This window comes from Cebus imitator, unplaced genomic scaffold (genome assembly GCF_001604975.1).
Source record: "Cebus imitator isolate Cc_AM_T3 unplaced genomic scaffold, Cebus_imitator-1.0 Scaffold242, whole genome shotgun sequence".
In the NCBI taxonomy this organism is placed as follows: Eukaryota; Metazoa; Chordata; class Mammalia; order Primates; family Cebidae; genus Cebus; species Cebus imitator.
The window spans coordinates 2,862,796-2,883,780 of record NW_016107557.1 but is presented as its reverse complement, the minus strand read 5'-3'; the positions used below and the strand labels follow the sequence as shown (position 1 = coordinate 2,883,780).

Below are 20,985 nucleotides of genomic sequence, written 5' to 3'. Positions count from 1 at the left end.
CCACAGTCCTTCTGGCTGGCCAGGTAATTTACTTTGTTACCAAATAGATTAATCAGCAAATTAACATTTATGAGAGTTGTCAGTCGTTTCATGTACTTCATCGTCCCTGTAGAAGCCTCCAGTCTCAAGCAATATGTGACATGATCTTGGTGATTTGTTCAACCTTCCTCCTTTATTAATTTTTTTTTTTTTTTTGAGATTGAGTTTCACTCTTGTCACCCAGGCTGGCGTGCCATGGAGCTATCTCAGCTCACTGCAACCTCCGCCTCCTGGATTCAAGCGATTCTCCTGCCTCAGCCTACTGAGTAGTTGGGACTACAGGCACCTGTCACCATGCCCAGCTAATTTTTCCATTTTTAGTAGAGACTGGGTTTCACCATGTTGGCCAGGCTGGTCTCGAACCCCTGACCTTGGGTGATCCACCTACCTCGGCCTCCCAAACTGCTGGGAATACAGGTGTGAGTCACTGGGCCAGGCCTATTAATTTAATTTTATTTTTTTGAGACAGGATCTCATTCCATCACCCAGGCTAGGGTGCAGTGGCACAGTCACAGCTCACTGCAGCCTTAAATTCTTGAGTTTAAGAGACCCTCTCACCTCAGCCTCCAGAGTAACTGTGACTACAGGTGCATCCCACCATCCTCAGTTAATTTTTTTCTTTTTTAGTGAAGATGGGGTCTTACTATATTGCCCAGGCTGGTCTCAAACTCCTGGCCTAAAGTGATCCTCCCATCTCAGCCTCTCAAAGTGCTAGGATTACAGATGTGAGCCATTGCACCCACTGTTTTTCTCATTTTGAAAATGTGAAAAATTAAAACAGAAATAGTGGGAAATGGTCTCACCCAGAGGTGACAGGCTCCAAGGACAGTGGTTTCAAAAAGTCCTCTCCAGATGAGACTATTTTTTTTTTTTTTTTGAGACGGAGTTTTGCTCTTGTTACCCAGGCTGGAGTGCAATGGTGCGATCTCGGCTCACCGCAACCTCCGCCTCCTGGGTTCAGGCAATTCTCCTGCCTCAGCCTCCTGAGTAGCTGGGATTACAGGAAGGTGCCACCATGCCCAGCTGATTTTTTGTATTTTTAGTAGAGATGGTGTTTCACCATGTTGACCAGGATGGTCTCGATCTCTTGACCTCGTGATCCACCCACCTCGGCCTCCCAAAGTGCTGGGATTACAGGCGTGAGCCACCGCACCCGGCCCCAGATGAGACTTTTGTCTCCTCGTTGCGGGGGCAGTGAGTGTGTCTGCAGTTGTGCTTTTATCCTATTAGGTGGGATTCCTTTTGCTGTGTGGGATGACAGGTATGTGGCATTGAGAGATAGATGGTGACAGTGTCTTAGGTACAGTTCCCTGGAGCAGAATCTGAGAAGGGGATGTTTGTGCAAGATATGTATTAATGGAGTGAGCTCACAAGAAACTTGTAGGGGTTGGTGGGGGCCATATTGGGAAAGGGGGAAGAAAAGTGAAAAAGGATGTGGTCTCCGATGCACTTGGGCGTCAGCCTAATCCCATGGGGCCTCTGGGGAATAAACTGTATCACAGAGTCTGCTCAGTCTTGAGGCATGAATTCAGGGGTTTTTGTTTTTTTTCTTTTTTACACATCAGGCAGTCAGTTATTGCCCCAGGACTATAGGAGAGGATACCAAGAACCCAGTTCCCTTCAATGCAGAGGGACTTCCCTATCTCCTGGGGACACTGATTTTATTTTTCAGCCACCTCCCTAAGGTGTTGGGGCCTGCAGAATGAACCAGAGGCAGATCAGGTAGACAATGGTGATGTCACAATGAGAAGTGAGAAATAATGGAAGCAGCTCCCTTCCCCACAGCAGCCATCCAGAGAGGCTTGCAGGTCTCAGCTATCAGTAACAGACCCTGGGATATCCAGGGCATCAGCACATAGAACCGGTAAAAGGGTCTTCCCTCATAGTGACACATGTCATAGCTTCAGATTTATACAAACAAAAGCTGAGCAAGTCATGAAAAGCGTCTCTGTTATTTTCAACAATATAATCACAGGGGAACTGTATTGATTTCCTTGTAAGTATTTACATTTTTCTCTCTCATTTAAAATGTCCTATCAGGGTTTTGTTATCTCTTTTAAATTTTTAGAATAGCATTTCCCGAACTCTACTAAAGTGACAGATTTCCATATCCATCTATTCCCCCAACATCAGGCATGTGCAGGGTACTGGGAGAGGCAACAGGGATGGAGGTCCCATCTCAGGGGACTTCGCAGTGTGATGGGGATGCTCAACCTGCCCCTGTTCCTTGCACCATACTCCATCCCGTTCTTGGCTCTTCCAGTCATCCATGCTCCTGTCTTCCCTGCAGGAAGCCTGGTAATATCTCCCAGGGACACTAGCTTGACTTTTCAGCCACCTGCCCAAGATAGATGAGACCAGGGGCCAGATGATGTGGACAATGATGATGTTATAAAAAGAAGTAAGGACTAAGGCAGGCGACTTAGTCGGAAAGGTGATGTGCTGGGTTCTAAAGAAAGTAAGAAACACCAGGCCAGGCTGTGCTTTGCCTCTTGGCCTCTCTATTTTCCTTCCTGTCTTTTTTGAGCCACAGTGAATCTCTGAGCCTCAGTTTTGGCAGAAGGAAGTACCAGAGGGAGCTGAGTTCTTGAATATTATGTGTGATCATGTAATAACTACAATCAGAAGAGAAACATGTAGAGTCCTGGAAAAAGAGAAATTTGTATTTGTGGACACCTGCTGGAAGCTAGGCACTTTCAAATAATTCCTGTCACCTAACTCAAGTATCATTACTTAAGTATTACTTAACTTAAGTATTATGCAGGTAAATTGGTTAGAAAAGTGGCATGACTTACATGAGGCAACATAACAGCTGGAATTTAAACGTAAGGCTGCCTGATTCCAAATTCATACTCTTCTATTACAAGGCCCTACCCTCTTCTCTGGGCTGCACCGACATCAGATATACAAGGGAGGAGGCCATGTAGAACAAGAGCCCCCTTTACACACCAACCTAGTCAGGTGATGACTGAAAACAAAAAGGAATCAGGCTGAAAAATTCGTCTCTGAGGACCCAGAGTAATAAAATCCCAGGATAAGGAAGGCCTTTAGCAGATATATGGCCTGCTGTCCGATTCAGTCTGGAAAACACCTCCGCGGCATCCCCGCAGAGAGTCACCTGTCTCTGCGTGAGGATTTCCAGTGGAAGGGGAGCCACTTCCCCAGGAGGCCCTGATCCTAATGTCAGAAGGTGCTTTCTTAGGTTGAATCAAAATCTGTCTCCCTGTGTCTTCTCATTGCTTCCTGTTCTTTTCTCTGGAGCAACACAATGTAAATAAGTTTATTTTCTTTTGTGCATGTCAGAATTTCATATTCAAAGGCCATCATCAGCTCTCTTGTTAGAAGGAGTCCAGGCTAAAAACCCTCTTTTCTCTCAATGATCCTAGCTATGATACAGTTTTCTGACCTTGAATATCCTGGAGCCCAAGACTATTTCAATATGTCACAAATATCTCTAATAATATCTTGTGATTATGACTTGGATAAAAGATAAACACTATTTCCATAATGATGAATATAAAACTTTTGAGATTTTTTTTTTAATTTTCAGAGTTGACATTTTGAACTATTTACCTTCCTAAATCTATAAATATCCTCTTTAGAACTCCTAATTTCTTTCCTAATTTCTGCATCCTACTCTTAAGCAGGATCAACCTCACAAATGCATTGCTCATCAAGCTGTGATACCAAACTGCACAGGAAAAGCTTTATCTTCAAGAACTCTAGCTGTCCTCCCAGCCCTAACTCTTTGATTTACATTGTTGTTTTTAAGTCTCATTTTCCAGGCATTTGGTAAGTCAGTAGAGAACTGGGCCACTTTCCAAAGTCCTGCCTAAGAAGTTAATATCAAATAAAATTTTTTTCAGTGAAGCAATTGATCTGCAGCCGTTGCCTGTTTGGGCTTCCCAGCCACAGCTCCAGACAAATCATGGAAATGCCTTATGCCATTTAAACATCTCTCTTCCAGCAAAAGAATCTGGATTGCTTTGTCAGAAAACGTAAAAAGGAGACATGTCCAAATTATAACTCATCTCTCTACCTTCAGCCTTATTAACTATTTTAAGTATAGTAACAACTACTCACCAATTGCCTCAAGTCTCATCTTCTCAATGCTATTTCGGTCACTCATTTTTTAAAGATTATTTTATAGAGCAGCAGACAGGTCCTAGGCCAACTCCTATTCTCTCCATGGCTGTCCATATACTCTTTTCGGGCTGTGCCTTTCACCCTTCCAGCTGCTGGACTGTCAGCCGCTGAAACCTCCTCCAGGGACTGCCCTCAGCTAACAAAAGCCATGTCACCCAAACTTGTGTTCCATGTCCAGAGACATCTCCTTTCCAATGACTAGACAGGGGCTGGGGACATTTAGAGGCCTGGGCCACTTGTCTCAAGGCTGGACAACTCTGAAGAGCCAACCCGGCCCCAGAGCACCTCGCAGAATTGGCTGAAGCCACTGTTGCAATTCATCAAGATTCAAATATTAATACTTCCTGGCCCAATCCAATCTTCCAATCTTCTCACCTCTGACAGATGTTGTTCCTCAGCCTCAGTGGGAAATAGTGTTATTTCCCATTAGACCAGCTATCTGCATGTAAATATCAGAGTCGGTTTCATATATATATACACATGATAGAAGAAGGAAAGACATCCAAATTTGTAGGTGACCAAGATTTAACACATATAGCTGCCTCTTGTGGTCGGTGGGAGATTTGTTCCAAGAACCCCTTCAAATACCAAAAGCTATGGATGCTCAAGTCTCTGATATAAAGTGGTGTAGTATTTGCATATAACCTATGCACATCCTCCCATGTACTAATTCAGAAGACCACAAAAAGCCTGTGTTCTCTTTAATATTCACTTTATTCTTCATTTTAAAGTCTTTGCCTCAAAATCCTACAGGGTTACCCATCACCGCCAAATTAGAGTATGTGAGATTCTTTGGAAGAACCATTCATATTACAAATTTATGTTCAAGTTTCAGTCACTGAGGGATTATTTGTGGCGGTGATCTTACAATTATCAGTTATTTATTATCTTTAATATCACTTTATTGGCTTAACTGGTAGTCTTTCTTTAGGACTTGTACCCTATCATTTCTAGATTATCTAAAATACTTAATGCCATGTAAATGTTAGCAAAGAGTTGTTATGCCGTATTGTTTAGAGAATAATTACAAGGAAAGAAGTCTGTACATGTTCAGTACAGATATAATCATCCCTTTTTTTCCAAATATGTTTGATCCACAGTTGGTTGAATATGTGAATGTAAAACCCACAAGTATAGAGGGCCAACCAGATGTTATACATAATTTGACACATATTTGTTATATATACAATATATAATCTAAAACGAAATAATTATTTGTTGCTCCAGATATCCTCAAAATGCACCCCCAAAACTTATAAAATTTGTAGGAATTTATTGTTTATAGTGAACATTTATCAAATTAACTGAATCATCAATTGTTACACTTTTTCATTTAAAAAATACAAAGCAGGTATTGGATTTAATATCTTAATGAACTATTTAGTTTATAATGAAGACCTTCTTGGCATTGCATGCTCAACCTATGGAGATTATTTGGAGAGTTATGAGCTTTTCAGGAGATATTCATAACTTATTATATATATAGAATGGGTTACAATGGATTTTACCCTTGAAGATAACATTTATGACTTTATTTTCAGTAGTGTAATAAAATAAGGACAAGGTAGAAGTAAGGAGGTTTGGTTTCACTCCTGTCTGTGCCCCTAAATTGTTCTGCAAACTTTTCTGGGTCACTCTGCTTCCTGGCCTCAGTTCCCTATCTGTGGAATGAAGAAGGTGACCTTGATGTACTTCCAAATCTAACATTCTAAAACTGAAAGATGACATCCCTAGTCCTTTTACATAATTGTTATAACTATTAAAGAATAATAGTGCAGAATAGGAAACTTATAAAAACCCTGCTTCTACAGACGAACTATGGAAATACCTCCTCAGTGACATTTTAAAACCAATCTGCACTTTACTAAGAAGACAGTACTTTGCACTCTCTGCAGGCACAGCAACTAACAGCATGTCTGCCACATAGCACCAGCTGAATTCTTTCTTGATAAATGAGTACACGATTGTTATGTGAATGCATGTTTCCATTCCTCCTCATTATCCCACAACAGCTCCAAAGAAAATACAATAAATTCTATCCGCGAATGAGCCCATCTCTCAGATGTTTTACCTTAGTCTATTTCCTAATCTATCTCACAAAAATGATATCCTTGTGGAAAATATTTCAATAGATAAATAATATCCAACTGTGATCTAAATATTTCATTAAGCCAGTATGTAGTTTAAACTGTTGAGCTGCTGATTAGAGCAATCTTTTTAACTTGTTTTGGAGTGAAAGTGCTTTCAAAATGCTTCTATAAGAATTGGAGGGCTGAAAACATACGGACTATGTGGTGAAATCCAGTTCTTGTTCTTGGACTTAGCTGAGGACAGTTTTTAAAGGGATTTAATGTTTGACATTTCGGTAAGTTCAGCATAAATACGGATGGTTGGGGCCCATCTTACACCCAAGGGTGTTCCTGCACATCTTTTAATGCCTTCACTTTGAAGCTGACCTGATTTCTCGCTGGCCTTGTGAGATGGGCTTTGCTGTCTCCACAGTCTCAGTTTTGAGTCCCAGCTCTACTACTGATTGGATATATTTTGTCATCTATAAATTGTGGATAACCATAGATGATTATTATATGAGGTAATATCAATAAAATTCTTAGCATGGTATTTAACATATATTAATGGTTTTTATCAATATGTTTGCACAACTTATGATTACGGTAAAACACATCATTAAATCGTTGGAATTATTTTCTAATCTGTGAAATAACTTTAGATGATTACTAAAACCTCCAATTTTGAAATTTTATGTCTATATCCTCTTTTTTATTAACTGATATAACAACAAGTAGATTTTTTTTGTCTGAGATGTAATTATTTTCACTGTATTTTCAAATATTCAACTGGAAAGACCACGGAGAAGTATTGCCCAAGAACGCTGAATCCCAAAAGCTGTGAGCCAAAAAATACTATGGAGATAAATATCTTGTAGTTGAACACTCACTAAAGAAATTGTAGCATATTAGCATACTTAAAACACTATAGAGAAGTAGAGAAGCTAAAAATTAACTGCTTCATGTGTGAATTCTATTGCTACTTGGAAATGCACCTAAGAAACATTACATGAAAACAGCAAAATATCAAGGACTCTGAACCACTACTGTCCACAGAGAGCTGCCATGCCAAGTGTAGTTTATGCATCTCCACAGCTGCAGTGTTGCCTACAGCCCCACAAGGTGCTTCATGCTTGGTGCCAACTGTAAATAGCAATGTCTTCAATCACACACCTATGAAAGCAAGGCGACTAAGAGTTCAGACCCCTTAGGGCTAAAGGCCTGGCTTATACCATCGGTCAAATCACTCACCAGCTGAAATGTTGGTTACTGGTGAAGAATCATGGATGGACAGTAAGAAAGAAAATGATAAATATTAATTAGGATCCCAGGACCAGCTGCATGAGGGGAGCTTGTAGCTTGCCTTACAGACCCCCTTTCAATCTTTACAAGAGACTGCAAATGACCATCACCACTTTCTGGGAAAAAATAAGGTCATCTTGTTCTCTGGCCATTTAGTTTGTAAAGAACAGAGACGTGCCATGTTGCTCAAATCAATTCTCCGAATGTGGTACTCAAATAGCAGCACATTTTCTTACTGGATCTGTCTTCTGGATGATAATCTTCCCCCATTAAATAAACTTATTATAGACTGAAGTATGAATTAAGGTACACTTTTTAGATCCTAAGTAAAAGTGAAGGAGCTTGCTGCCTGAAGCTCCAGCCAGGATCTCCAGAGCTCCAAGGCTCCCCATCTGAGCTATCAGACTGTGGAGCACTTAAATTGGAAATTTTGAGAAGCACAGCCTTAGGTGTTGGAGGTTTATGATTATGAAGAAAGAAAACTCAGTGGACATCTCTGAAGCTACACAGCTAGGCCTAGTGGAGAAATGAAATAGGCTCTGTACTGTCTGAGCACTGCACAGCTCATGGCCTCTCCTCATCTTACTGGGACATGAGCACCCTTCATCAGCAGATGCCCACGACTGCCTCTCCACTGATGCCATTATTCCCATGATACAGCTTCTCTGTCTCTGCCCTCTTCTCCATGCACGTCTTTCCCTTCTCCCTCTTATGATACAACCCCTTTGTTTTACTGATTGAGTCTTACAACACATCCCCTTTGGTTTTACCAGTTGACACATCCGACATTTTTTCAATGTAAAACATTGAAAAAATTGGGTAAAATGTGTCCCTGCCCTTGGATTTAACATTAATTTCTGAATTAAGAAAAGAATTCTGAAAAGAATTCTGAAAAGAATCTTTTATGACATTGAAAAAATGTCAGCTGTGTCAACTGATAACTACTCAATATGCAACCTCACCACAGAACGGCTGAAGCACCTTGCGAACAAACTGCATCTCATGCTCAACCACTATTGGTTAATGTCCCAAGCTAAGACAGTCAGTTTGGGTAAATGTACCTGGCCTTTGTGAGTATACAGCTTGTCTTGAGAAAAGACACTTGGCTTGCATAAGATTCCCAAAGGTTCCCATGACATGCAGACGTGTCACCAGCATTGCTCTAGTGAAGACTTCTTGAGTGAAGAGAGAGGCTTGTAACACCAGCTGCCATCTACATGCACAGTGCACCAGGCACTGTGCTGAAAACTTTACAGCCGTGATCTCATTTAATTTCTCTTAAACATTGAAGTTGTGGTTGTGTCCTATTACATTTTATATCATAAATATCATGTCAAAAAATAGACTATTACATTTTTCCTGTGCAAAATATGTGTTATACATATTCCAGTACAAAAACTTTTAACAGCTTCCATAGCATCCTCAGATTTCAATATAATTTTTAATTAAATACTCCCTTCTGAGTGAGACTCAGAAGAAATTTAATGTTTCTTTCATCATACTCTGAGTCAGCTTAAATCACTATATTTCTCATTATTCCACTCCCACAGAAAAATATAAAGTAATCAAAATTGCCTAATTATTTCTCCCATTGAGGAATGATTTTCAAAGTTTCTATTCTTCTAGAATTCAGAGTTTTCAGTATTCAGAAGTATTTACCCTTTTGATGTAAAATTTGTCCCCTTCAATATTTTTTTGTAAGTGAGCACAAAATGCAACAATAGTAGAGTTAATTGATTTTGATAGACCCAACAAAAGTCATCAGCAAACATTTAGTGACTTTCCATTGAAGACAATTCCATCAATGTGTTGTTTCCAAACATCTTTAAAATACCCAGTGATCCCTCCAGGAAAATCTCTTATGAGACATAAAAACTACTGGCACGGAGGATAATTGAGTTTTACTTCTATCAATGAGCATTATCTAATGTTCCTTAGAGGTTTTATGAAACCAGGGAATCATCCATTCCATCTGTGTTTATTCCTGAAAATTGTGGCCTTAGTGTTATAGAGACCATGATTACACAGAGAAGGCCACAGGGGAGCAAACATAACCTCACCCTGTGAGGGAGAGCCACAGCTCACTGCCACATACACAGAGGATTAAAAGGCAAGTGAGGAGAAAAAAATACTGTGATTTTTAAAAAACGTACAAAAATTAGCTCATCCAATGATGAAGACAGGACAGCAAATGCCAAATTAGCTTAATTGATCAGGCAAAATTAAATATTCACCTTGATGAACATAATTATTACAATTTGAAAACTGCAAATGACCTCAGGAAAAAAATAAATTATTAGAACAGCCTCGTTCCCAATTGAAAAAAAAAAAACAAAAAAACAAGCAGAGTTACCCCCAGTATAACGCAGAACTGGTGATATGGTTTGTCTGTGTCCCAACCCAAATCTCACATTGAATTGTTACTACAAATCCCCACGAGTCAAGGAGGACCAGGGGGAGGCAATTGAATCATGGGGGTGGTTTCCCCGATACTGTTCTTGCGGTAGTGAATAAGTCTCACAAGATCTGATGGCTTTATAAATTGTGTCCCCTGCACAAGCTCTCTTGCCTGCAGCCATATAAGATGTGCCTTTGCTTTTCCCCTTACCTTCCACCATGACTGTGAGGCCTCTCCAGTCATATTGAACTGGGAATCCATGAAACCTCTTTCCTTTATAAACTACCCAATCTTGGGTATGCTACATACCCAATCTTGGGTATATAGCAGCATGAGAACAGACTAATACAGCTGGCAATATAATGGATGAGGCTCCCACTTCCACCTTTCCGCCTTCACGAGGCAGAACACACAGCACTAGCACTTTTATAGATTCTGGCAATTATACCCTAGCCCCATAGCTTTAGAAATGCAAGAGCTGCACCTCCGATCAGCTAGTCTGCTTTTGAGTTTTGGCTGCAAAGACTAACACTCAGGGCTTCTGACTACTTTTCTTTTCCCCCACATGTAAACTTGCTACTTTCTTCCCCACCTCACTCTTTGTCCGGAAAGCTACAAACCTTTCCAGAAATATCCATATGGCATATCTCTGAAATCAGCCAGCCAGAGGTCCATATGTAACTATGCTTTAATCTCATGATTAGTGCCTGAAAACTACTGTTATATTCTGCATTGGGTAAAATGTGCCCCTGCCCTTGGATTTCACATTAATTTCTGAAGTTAATCTTTCTGAAGTTACTGAGAATCTCCGTGTTGCTAAATCCAATGGAATCTGTTCCCTCCTCATCTTACTGGACCATCGGTAACTTTTGGCACCATTGACTATTATTTTCTCTCCTTGAAATAGAAATACCACCTTCCTTTGGTTTCCAGGAAACTGTATTCTCCTGGTTTTCCTCCTGCATCTTCATTGCTGGCTCATCCTCCTCCACCCAGTCATTAAATATTGCGATTTCTCAAAGTTCATTTATAGTTCATTCCTTCCATACTCTATCAATACCCATGGCCATACAGAGACGCCCAAACTCCTTTGTCCAATCTTGATTGCTCTTCTGTGATCCAGAGCTATATAGCTAGATGGATGTCTTTCTAGAGGTCTCTATTGGACTGTCAGAAAGACACGCTTCAACGTTATATGCTTCTAAATTCATAACATTTCCAACAATAACAACCTTAGTCTGTTTCCAGTGGTCTTTCTCAGAGTGAGTAAAACCACCATCCAACCATTTGGAGATGCTTAAACACTGGCAGTCAATCCAGTCTTCGTCCTTCTCTCACTGTGTGTAAATGGTTCCTCTCTCAGTCAAGGGAGATTTCCCTTCCTAGGCGTTCCTGTCTCCATCCTCACCACCACCCTCATCCTGGAAACCATGTCTGCCCATGCTGCAACCTCTCAACTTGTTTCCATACACCTGGCCTGTCCATCTGCGTTTTTTTTTCACATAGTGGACAGAAAGTTCTTTACAAAATGCAAATCTGATTATATCACCCTCTGCCTAAAACCCTTCCGCAGCTTACCCCAACTCTGGGTATAAAGCCTACAGGCTCTTCATGGTCTTCTCCTGCTTAAGTCATTTACTCCATCTGTACCCGACCCCTCCCCCACCCCAAAATGTCCAAGCACCAGCGACATCCAGTGCTTTCAACTCGTCAGACACCCCATTCCTTTCCCCACCTCCACCACCTCCACCAGGCCCTGAAGACATTTTCCTTCTACTCAGCTGAAATATGACCCCCTCCAGAAAGGCTTTCCTGAGTGTCCTATCCAGCTCAGCCCCTCACCGTGCTTCCCAGCTCTTGGCCTCTGCTGGCAGCACTGGCCACTGCTGGGCTTCTGCAGTTGCTCTATGAGTATGTGACTGTATGTTCCTAGGCTCCACTTCCTGGGGCTTAGGAACCACTTCAGGTTTTATTGTTTTCTGTACAAATCACAGTGTGTAGCCAGGGCCTGACACATAGCAGACACCTGATAAATATTCACTGACTAAATATCAGTCAATGATTTCCCCCTTTTTATGTAGGGTGAGGGATAGCGTGTTCTTGAGTTATCGATCAAGTAGATTCCCTCTTTTCCCCTGCCTGGTCCTCAACTAGCCTGACTTCACCAATTTCATTCATTACTTATCTTTTAGAAGAGACAACTTGCCTCCTAGAGATAGACAAGAGGGCGGCTTACTCCGCCTACTTATGAGTCATGCAAGAAACATTTTTCTAGGGAAGGTACTGAAACCCCGAACCAAAATCTGTTTATGGATTTCATCAATTTCATATCTTTCAAATGCCTCATGAGAATGGACAAGTGGAAGTAAACTACAGCTATTTTTGTGACTCACCAAAAATAGAGGTCACAGCTGTGCCCCAGGGCAGTCCTGCCCAATGCTACTTGCTTTCAACCTCACATGAGTCACCCTGTGTGGCTGGAAAAAGCAAAGTCTTGACAGAGATTCCATTTTTTTTTGTCCAAATGACTAATAAAAGGTCACCTCGTCATATTTTAGCCTTAGCAACAGGCAATAAATTTGTAAGTGTATTGTTGAATTAAGTTCCTGCTCTTAAATTTAAAAGGATAGATTTGTCACCTTAAAAAAAAGATTTTAATATTAAAACAGTAATTCTCTTTATCCTCTGAAAAGATTCCTGGCAAACTATCTTTGCCAAGACCACAACTAGAGGTCTGGTGGCATTCATGTATTTTCCAAAGGTGAGCAGGTCACGGGTCAAAAGTTCTTCACTATAGACAAAGGGATGGTATATTTACTATTGCTTATACAAATACTTGCATTTAAACTGGTTGACCTTTAAATATTTGACCCCAAGAAGAGGGCATCTTTTCTTTATGAGGCTAAAAGTTTTAAAATATAGAAAAATCAAATGAAGAAAACAGAAATTTTCAAAGATTGGGAGGGATCCAGATCTAACCACAGTGAAATCGCTCAACACAGTGGACAGCTAAAAAAGCATGCTATACAAATAATTTTTTAAATTCATTATTACTATCATTCCCATATTTGAAGTTTGTCCATAAATGCAAACCACAAATGTAGAACATTGCATCAAATAGATGTTCTTCATAGCCTAAGAAAGTAGGGTTGGGGATGTCTCCTCATTATCAAGATTTAATTTTACAGGTTTTACATTTTTAAATTTGTTTGTATCCATTTCACCAATGAGGAAATAGACATCCAGAGAAGTTATTAATTTGTTTAGCAGTTCCCAGAGTACGAAGAGTATAAAAAGCTGAGCAGGCACGTGGTACTTGGGAGTGTGGACTCTAAAGACACATTGCATGTGTTCACATCCTGACTCCATCACCCCCGGGTAACTGTGGGCAAGTCCAATGGCCACTCTATGTCTTGGCTTCTTTGGCTATAAAACGCAGATGAGAATACTGAGCTCATATCATCACTTTACATTCTAAGTGAGATAATGCATAGAGAGCACTCAAAACAGTGTCTGGTGCATAGTAAGCTCTTAAAAGCTTTAGCTGTGTATAAAAATCACCTGGAAAGCTCACTAAAGATTAAGATATCTAAGAACCTCCTCCAAAGATCCTGATTCACTAGATCTGGGCAAGAACTTAGGAATCTGCATTTTAATAAACACTGACAGTGAGTTGGAAAACCATTATTAGTGCAGCCAGATGTACCTAATTCCAAAGTTAATGTTGACTCTACAGGAAGCAAATCCTTCAGTCCCTTTCCATTTTGTATTGCTATTCCTATGATTTTCCAAAGGGGCCGGGTGTTACTTCAATCTCACACCTTCCTAAGTAACATCTCGTCTACATTGCTTTGAAAATCATCACTTTTTTGCCTCTTAGACACTCTTTTAAGTTACAGTATTTTCCATGTTGTTGTTCTTCATTTTTAGAGTCCCATGACTAATAAGTCTTCATTTTTAGAAGGCCACGACCAGGCCTTCATGTCCTTCCACTGCATAGCATCAAGGACTTAACTCGTGTCCTCTCTAGGCTATAACCCGGTCTCCAAAGCCAAGCCCGTGTGATCAGAAACAGCTGAGTGTTCAGGGGTAGCTGTGTTTCCAGGCCAGCCCTAATTTGGTTTTCTTGTTTTCACCCCCAAACCACGAGGCCTGCAAGCCCCACATATCAAACAATTCGTTTGTGGAATTGGCTGTTACTACAGGGAGATAACTGAGCTGCCTCCTGAAACATGAGGTTCTTAAACCAATTGGGTATCATATATACCCAGTGCTTTCTGGAAAAGTAAAGTGTACAACTCTATTTTCACCATGTTGGTTTGGAAAATAGACCTCAGAAACCAAAAGCAAACACTCAACATTCCAATCCAGCTCCATCGTCTTCCATGATAGGAGCAGTGAAGTCACATTTGATTGGGGTTTTAGTTGCTCTCCAGGAATGATGAACTCAGCTTGATAACAGATGTTCTAAGAAGCAAACAAAAGCTACCAAGCAAATAATTTTTTCTGGTATCACTGCAGCTTTTCCAAAATGACCAAGTGATCTGACAATAGAAGGAATAGAGTGATTCCGTATTGCAAGCCAGATACTTCCTTTGAATGAAGCTCTTTGAAGCACTAATTAGTTCAATAAACAGTCTTTTTCAAAATTCTTAATAAATTTAAAAACAAAGAAACACTATGGAAGATGTCAGAACAGCAAACAGACTCAAATGTGCTGTAGATGGGATAACTGGAAAATAAGAATTCATTCATCTTTTCTCGAATTTCTAACAAATTCAATTGCGTTTACATATTGGAAGACTTGTACTTTTTTCTATCAGTAAAAATACTCCAAATGTTTCATGATCTCCTGCTCAAAGAACCTAGAGTATGCTCAAGTACTTTGTGTTAAACAGTTGAATGGTGAAGTTTTTTCTCTATCATTTCAGTAAATCCAGCCATTACACCTGCTCACAGGTTGAAGAGAGAAATCAATGTGAGGCTTGTTTCCCAAGGGCCCTTCCCCTCCTCACTCGTTAAACTCAACAGCTGTGCTGGGCGCGGTGGCTCACACCTGTAATCCCAGCACTTTGGGAGGCCGAGGCAGGCAAATCATGAGGTCAGGAGATCAAGACCATCCTGGCTAACACAGTGAAACCCCATCTCTACTAAAAATACAACAGATTAGCCGATCATGTTGGCATGTACCTGTAGTCCCAGCTACTCAGGAGACTGAGGCAGGAGAATCACCTGGACCCAGGAGGTGGAGGTTGCAGTGAGCCGAGATCGTGCCACTGCATTCCAGCCTGGGCGACAGAGCTAGACTCCATCTCAAAAAAAAAAAAAAAAAAAAAAAAAAAAAAAACCAATAGCTGAGGGATCATCATCCTGTGCTGAGCCATTCTATCAAAGAAAGAATGGAAAGTTATTAAAAAGTGGTAAATATGAAGGTTAGGAAGATATGTAAACAAGGATACATAAGATAATGGGAAATGAGGAAAAGCAGAATAAGAAAACGAATACTTGGCCGGGCACGGTGGCTCAAGCCTGTTAATCCCAGCACTTTGGGAGGCCGAGGCGGGTGGATCACGAGGTCAAGAGATCGAGACCATCCTGGTCAACATGGTGAAACCCCGTCTCTACTAAAAATACAAAAAATTAGCTGGGCATGGTGGCACGTGCCTGTAATCCCAGCTACTCAGGAGGCTGAGGCAGGAGAATTGCCTGAACCCTGGAGGCGGAGGTTGCGGGAGCCGAGATCACGCCATTGCACTCCAGCCTGGGTAACATGAGCGAAACTCCGTCTCAAAAAAAAAAAAAAAAAAAAAAAAAGAAAACGAATACTTACTGATTAAAACTATGTTAAAAGCCATACAGCCTGCACAATTACTGTCAAGAGACCACAGTTTGTTCTTAAGCTGTTGGTTAGAATATGATCTGCAGCCAAAAAGAAAAAAAATTAACACAAACACACACACATAGATAGATAACACAAACACACACACATAGATAGATAGATAGATAGATAGATAGATAGATAGATAGATAGATAGATAGATGATAGATAGATGAACCGTTGGTTCATTCTTAGGAATCTGACCAGTAAAAGCAAGAGTATCCGTATATATAGATATAATGATAAATAAACACACATACCAAATATACATATACATATTATATATCACATTCCTTTTTTTTTTTGAGACAGAGTCTCACTGTTTCACCCAGGATGGAGTGCAATGGCACAGCTCACTGCAACCTCCACCCCCACCCCGAGTTCGAGCAATTCTCCTGCCTCAGCCTCCCGAGTAGCTGGGATTTCAGGCACACACCACCACACTTGCTAATTTTTGTAGTTTTAGTAGAGACAGGGTTTCACCATGTTGGCCAGGATGGTCTCCATCTTTTGACCTCATGATCCTGGGCATGCCAAAGTGCTGGGATTACAGGCATGAGCCACCGCACCCAGCCTATATAATACATTCCCATTTTCCATAAGGAAAGTGCCAAAGAACACATACATGGCTGTTACTTCGAGGTGGGATTGGGGGCAGAGAGTGTTAATTAACCTTTGTCACAGCCTTCAGTGGTACAAAAACCTGCCACTCCGGGTCCTCTCATTTGAAGACACCCACTGCCTGAGGAGAAAGAAAAGCTGCTTATTGTGGATCTGAGGCTGATTTCCCAGCTCCCAGGAACACCCTTCCCACAGCCTGTTCCCCAGACCTAGGCTTGTCTCCTCATGTCTGGTCCCAAGTCAAAACCAGCTGTTCTTATTTTAGAAGACAGTACTACTATTTCCCTTGCCTCATATTATCAGTGATCTAGGTTGTCTGATGCTCCTCGGGGGACAGCCACCAAACCACCAAAGGGCAGCTCACAAGCAAAATTCTTTCATGATGCTTCACCATGTTTTTCTCTTTTTTGAGATAAGATTTCACTCTGTCGCCCAGGCTGGAATGCAGTAGGGCAGTCACAGCTCACTGCAGCCTCAGACTCCTAGGCTGACAGGATCCTGGCACCTCAGCCTCCTGAGTAGCTGGAACTACAGGTGTGCACCACCATACCCAGCTAATTTTTTGATTTTTTTGCAGAAACGGGGTCTCCCTATGTTGCTCAGGCTGGTCTTGAGCTCCTGGCCTCAAGGCATTCTCTTACCTTGGCCTCCCAAAATGCTAGGATTACAGGTGTGAGTCATGGCACCTGGCCCCTCACCATTTTTGCTGACTGAATCACTTGACTAACCTAACTATAGCTTGCTGTTGAAGATGCTGGCAACCTAGTAGACAATAATACATCAAGATGCAATGATGCTCCATAGTAATGTAATACCTTCCATCCAGCCAAAGTAAAAGTGTCAAGTAAATGCTAATGTCTCTGCCAACCACAGACAGGGTTTGCAGGAGCAATGGCTATAGGGACACTAAGATTTCACCCTCCAGAAGACAGTATCTTCCTGTGTCATGGCTAGATCACCAGCTACCCACAGATAGCCTGAACTCCAATTGTCTTCCTGCACATGTGCCTTTAAAACTTTTACTGGCATTATTGCTTTTTTACTTCTGGTAATTGCTTTAAAAGAACAAAGCTCTTTGTTTAAGGGGGGCCCAGGGATCTCATAATTGCCACGAGGCACATGAGATGTTCCTAGACTTTCTAAACGGTTTCTCTTTTAACATTAAATATTAAGTTCCTAATGTTTGGCCAAAATGTAGATGCTCCCTGGGGAGGAGGTGATGATATCAGGAAGATCAGATTGTATAGACTGGTAAGAGATCCCTCCCACATTGCTGACTTCAGAACCACAAAAAGCGCACCTGAGGAGGGGTGCCGGCCACCCTGCACCCATGCAACCACCATGTCTTGTCAGAAACAGGGCACACTCTGGCCCCAGCTGCACCAGGGGCTTCAGGCTCATTAATACTATTTCTGTATTAAAATAAGGGATGATGTATCTGTTCACCTGCAATGAATCACATCAAGTCAATTCTTAAATGAGTGTTTCCAGAATCTTTAGGGGCTCCAATCCAGCCTGTGCAGGTGCTCACTGACTTAAAACCCTTCTTTTCCCATGTATATATTTCCCCAGAATTTTTCAGCTGTAACTAACAGTAATTTCAGTGACATTAAATACTGTTACAGGAACTTTTGAAATGCAGAGGAGCCTTTGGAATAAAGCCTTGCGCATGAGGGGCAGACCCCTGCATCCAACCACCACCTGACTCTGTGTGAACCAGGAGCTGTTAGGTGACCCCATTGGCTTGAGTGGATGACCCAGGATTGCACAAGGGTAGACTGGGGGAAAACATGGCCTTTCCCTTTCCTGGGGAAGACAAGTTTTTAAAATGACAATGTCCTATTTTCACAGAATGTCTGTGCTATGGTAAAGGTCATCTGCCTACAATTTAATGATACAGACCTCAAACTTATAAACATGAGGGACTTCTGCCTCTAGGTTAACTGGTTTCCCATGGTACAGGACACAGTACCCACAGTCCAGGAGGCGGAGCTTCTGAGATACCTAGAAACAGCTTAGAGGCAAAATGGCAAAACAAAGCAGCACCAACAAATAAAACCAAGCTTCTCAAACTGGCTCTCACCTGGGCCTAACTAATTATGCACCACTTGAATAACTATATCAAGTTCCCTCGAGTCTGCTTTTACTTTAAAATGCTGTTGTAGGATTGAGTCATCCATTCCTTATCTTGTCCAATGTATTGTTCATATCTTGTAATCAATTTGTGACTAAAAGTAGTGACATGCCATTTACAATGCCAGAAATCAAATTTTATATTAGTTAGAGTCAGGTTTGGCTCTAAAAAATAAATAATAATGAATGTGATAACTTGGATGAAATGGCCAAATCTGTTAAGAAATGAGAACTACCAAAATTCACTAAAGAAAAAATTTGTAACCTTGTATAGTCCTCTATCTATTTGAAAGCAGGAATTACAGTTCAAAACCTTCATACAAAGGCTACCAAATATTTAAGAAAGAAATAATACCAACTATACACAAATTTTTCAATAAAATTAAAGAGGGGGGGAGACTTCCTAACTAATTCTGTGAGGCCAGCATTAATTTGATCTCAAAACCAGACAAAGATCTTATACTTAAAGAAAATACAGACCAATATTTCAGATGAGTATAGATTTAAAATTATGAACAAAATGTCAGCAAATCAAGTCCCAAAGTACATAAATATATCATGATCAAGTACGGTTTATTTCAAGAGTACAAGGCTGTTTTAACATTCAAAATCTATCAATATAATTCATTATAACAAAATAATAAAATAATTCACAGAAAAAACATATTATTATGTCTATAGATTTAGAAAAAGAATTTGAAAAAATCCAAAGTGTTATTGATAAAACGCTCATTAAATTAGAAATAAAACTTTCTTAACCTAATAAAGGGTATTTTTAAAAAGTATATCTAACATAATTCTTTTTTTTCAGATGGAGTCTTGCTCTAAATTAGAAATAAAACTTTCTTAACCTGATAAAGGGTATTTATTTTAAAACCTTATATCCAACATAATTCTTTTTTCTTTTTTTTTGAGATGGAGTCTTGCTCTGTCACCCAGGCTGGAGTGTTGTGATGCAGTCTTAGCTCACTGCAACCTTCGCCTCCTGGGTTCAAACAATTCTACTGCCTCAGCCTCCAGAGGAGCTGGGATTACAGGCACCTGCCACCACGCCTGGTTACTTTTTTTGTGTTTTTAGTAGTGACGGAGTTTCACCATACTGACCAGGCTGGTCTCGAACTCCTGTCCTTGTGATTTGCCCTCCTCAGCCTCCCAAAGTACTGGGATTACAGGCATGAACTACCGTGCAAGGCCAAACATAATCCTTAAATGTAATAAGAATGTCAGTTTATGGTTAAAGACTGTATGGCTTCCAAATAAGATCAGGAACAGGGCAAAGATATCCATTTTCACCACTCGTATCCAACTCTGTACTAGAATTTCTAACCTGTACAAACAAGCAAGACAAAGAAATAAAATGTGTCTAGATTGAAAAGGGAAAACATTCTTTATTCACAGAAAACATGATTGTCTATGTAAAAATCCTATGGAATCTCAAAAAAATAAAAGTCATGAGAACAAATAGGGGAGCTTACCAATGTTGCTGAATGTAAGTTATATAAAATCAGTTGTATTTCTACGCGTTAACTAACAATGAGAAATTTAAACTTTTTAAGAAATCACATTTACAATAGAATCAGAAAAAAATTACTTTGAAATAAATCTGTGAAAAAATGTAAAATACCTATACACTGAAAACTAGAAAATATTGCTGAGAGAAAATTAAAGGAGGCCTACATAAATGGGGACATATACTACTGTATCTTCATAGATCAAAAGATTCAGTATCGCTAAGGTGTCAGTCCTCTCTACACTGACCTACAGATTCCAAACAATCTGAATCAAAACTCCAGCAGGCATTTCTGTAGAAATTAACAAGCTGATTCAAAAATTCATGTGGAATGCAAACAACCTATAGAAGCTAATTCCAATAACTTTGAAAAAGAATATATTGAGAGGACTTACATTACCTGATATCAAGACTTATTACAAAGCTACAGTAACCAAGAGAGTCTTGAATTTGAGTATTGATTGACATAAAGACAAACAGAACAGAACGGAGTCTCAGAATAAACCCATTTGTGCTGGTCAATTTATTTTCCACAAAGTTGCAGTCAAGTCAGTGGAGAAAGAATGGTGTCTTCAACAAATAATGCTGAAACAATTGGACTTTATTATGAATTTTAAAGAGTTGTAATTCATAATTCACACCGTACACAAAAATTAGTCAAAAAGGATCATAAACTTAAATGCAAACATTAAACTATAAAACCTTCAGAAGAAAACAAGGGGAAATCTGTAATCTGGGAGCAAGACAACAATTTCTTACCAACCACAACAAAAGCCTAGGAGAAATATAGTCAACTGGATTTTGTCAAAATTAAGAGCTCTCAAAAGACATTTCTAAAGGAATGAAAAGATAAGCCATAGACTAAGAGAAATTATTTGAAAATAACTTTTCT

The 20,985-nt window shown here is 40.2% G+C and overlaps 1 long non-coding RNA gene across 1 annotated transcript; it reads left to right on the top strand.

Moving 5' to 3' along the window:
• The first annotated feature begins 1,839 nt into the window (after nucleotides 1–1,839).
• Nucleotides 1,840–18,527, top strand: LOC108282519. Its single transcript, XR_005195448.1, has 3 exons — nucleotides 1,840–2,035; nucleotides 18,076–18,180; nucleotides 18,302–18,527. It is a non-coding gene; the product is annotated as an uncharacterized LOC108282519 (long non-coding RNA).
• The last annotated feature ends 2,458 nt before the right edge of the window (nucleotides 18,528–20,985 follow it).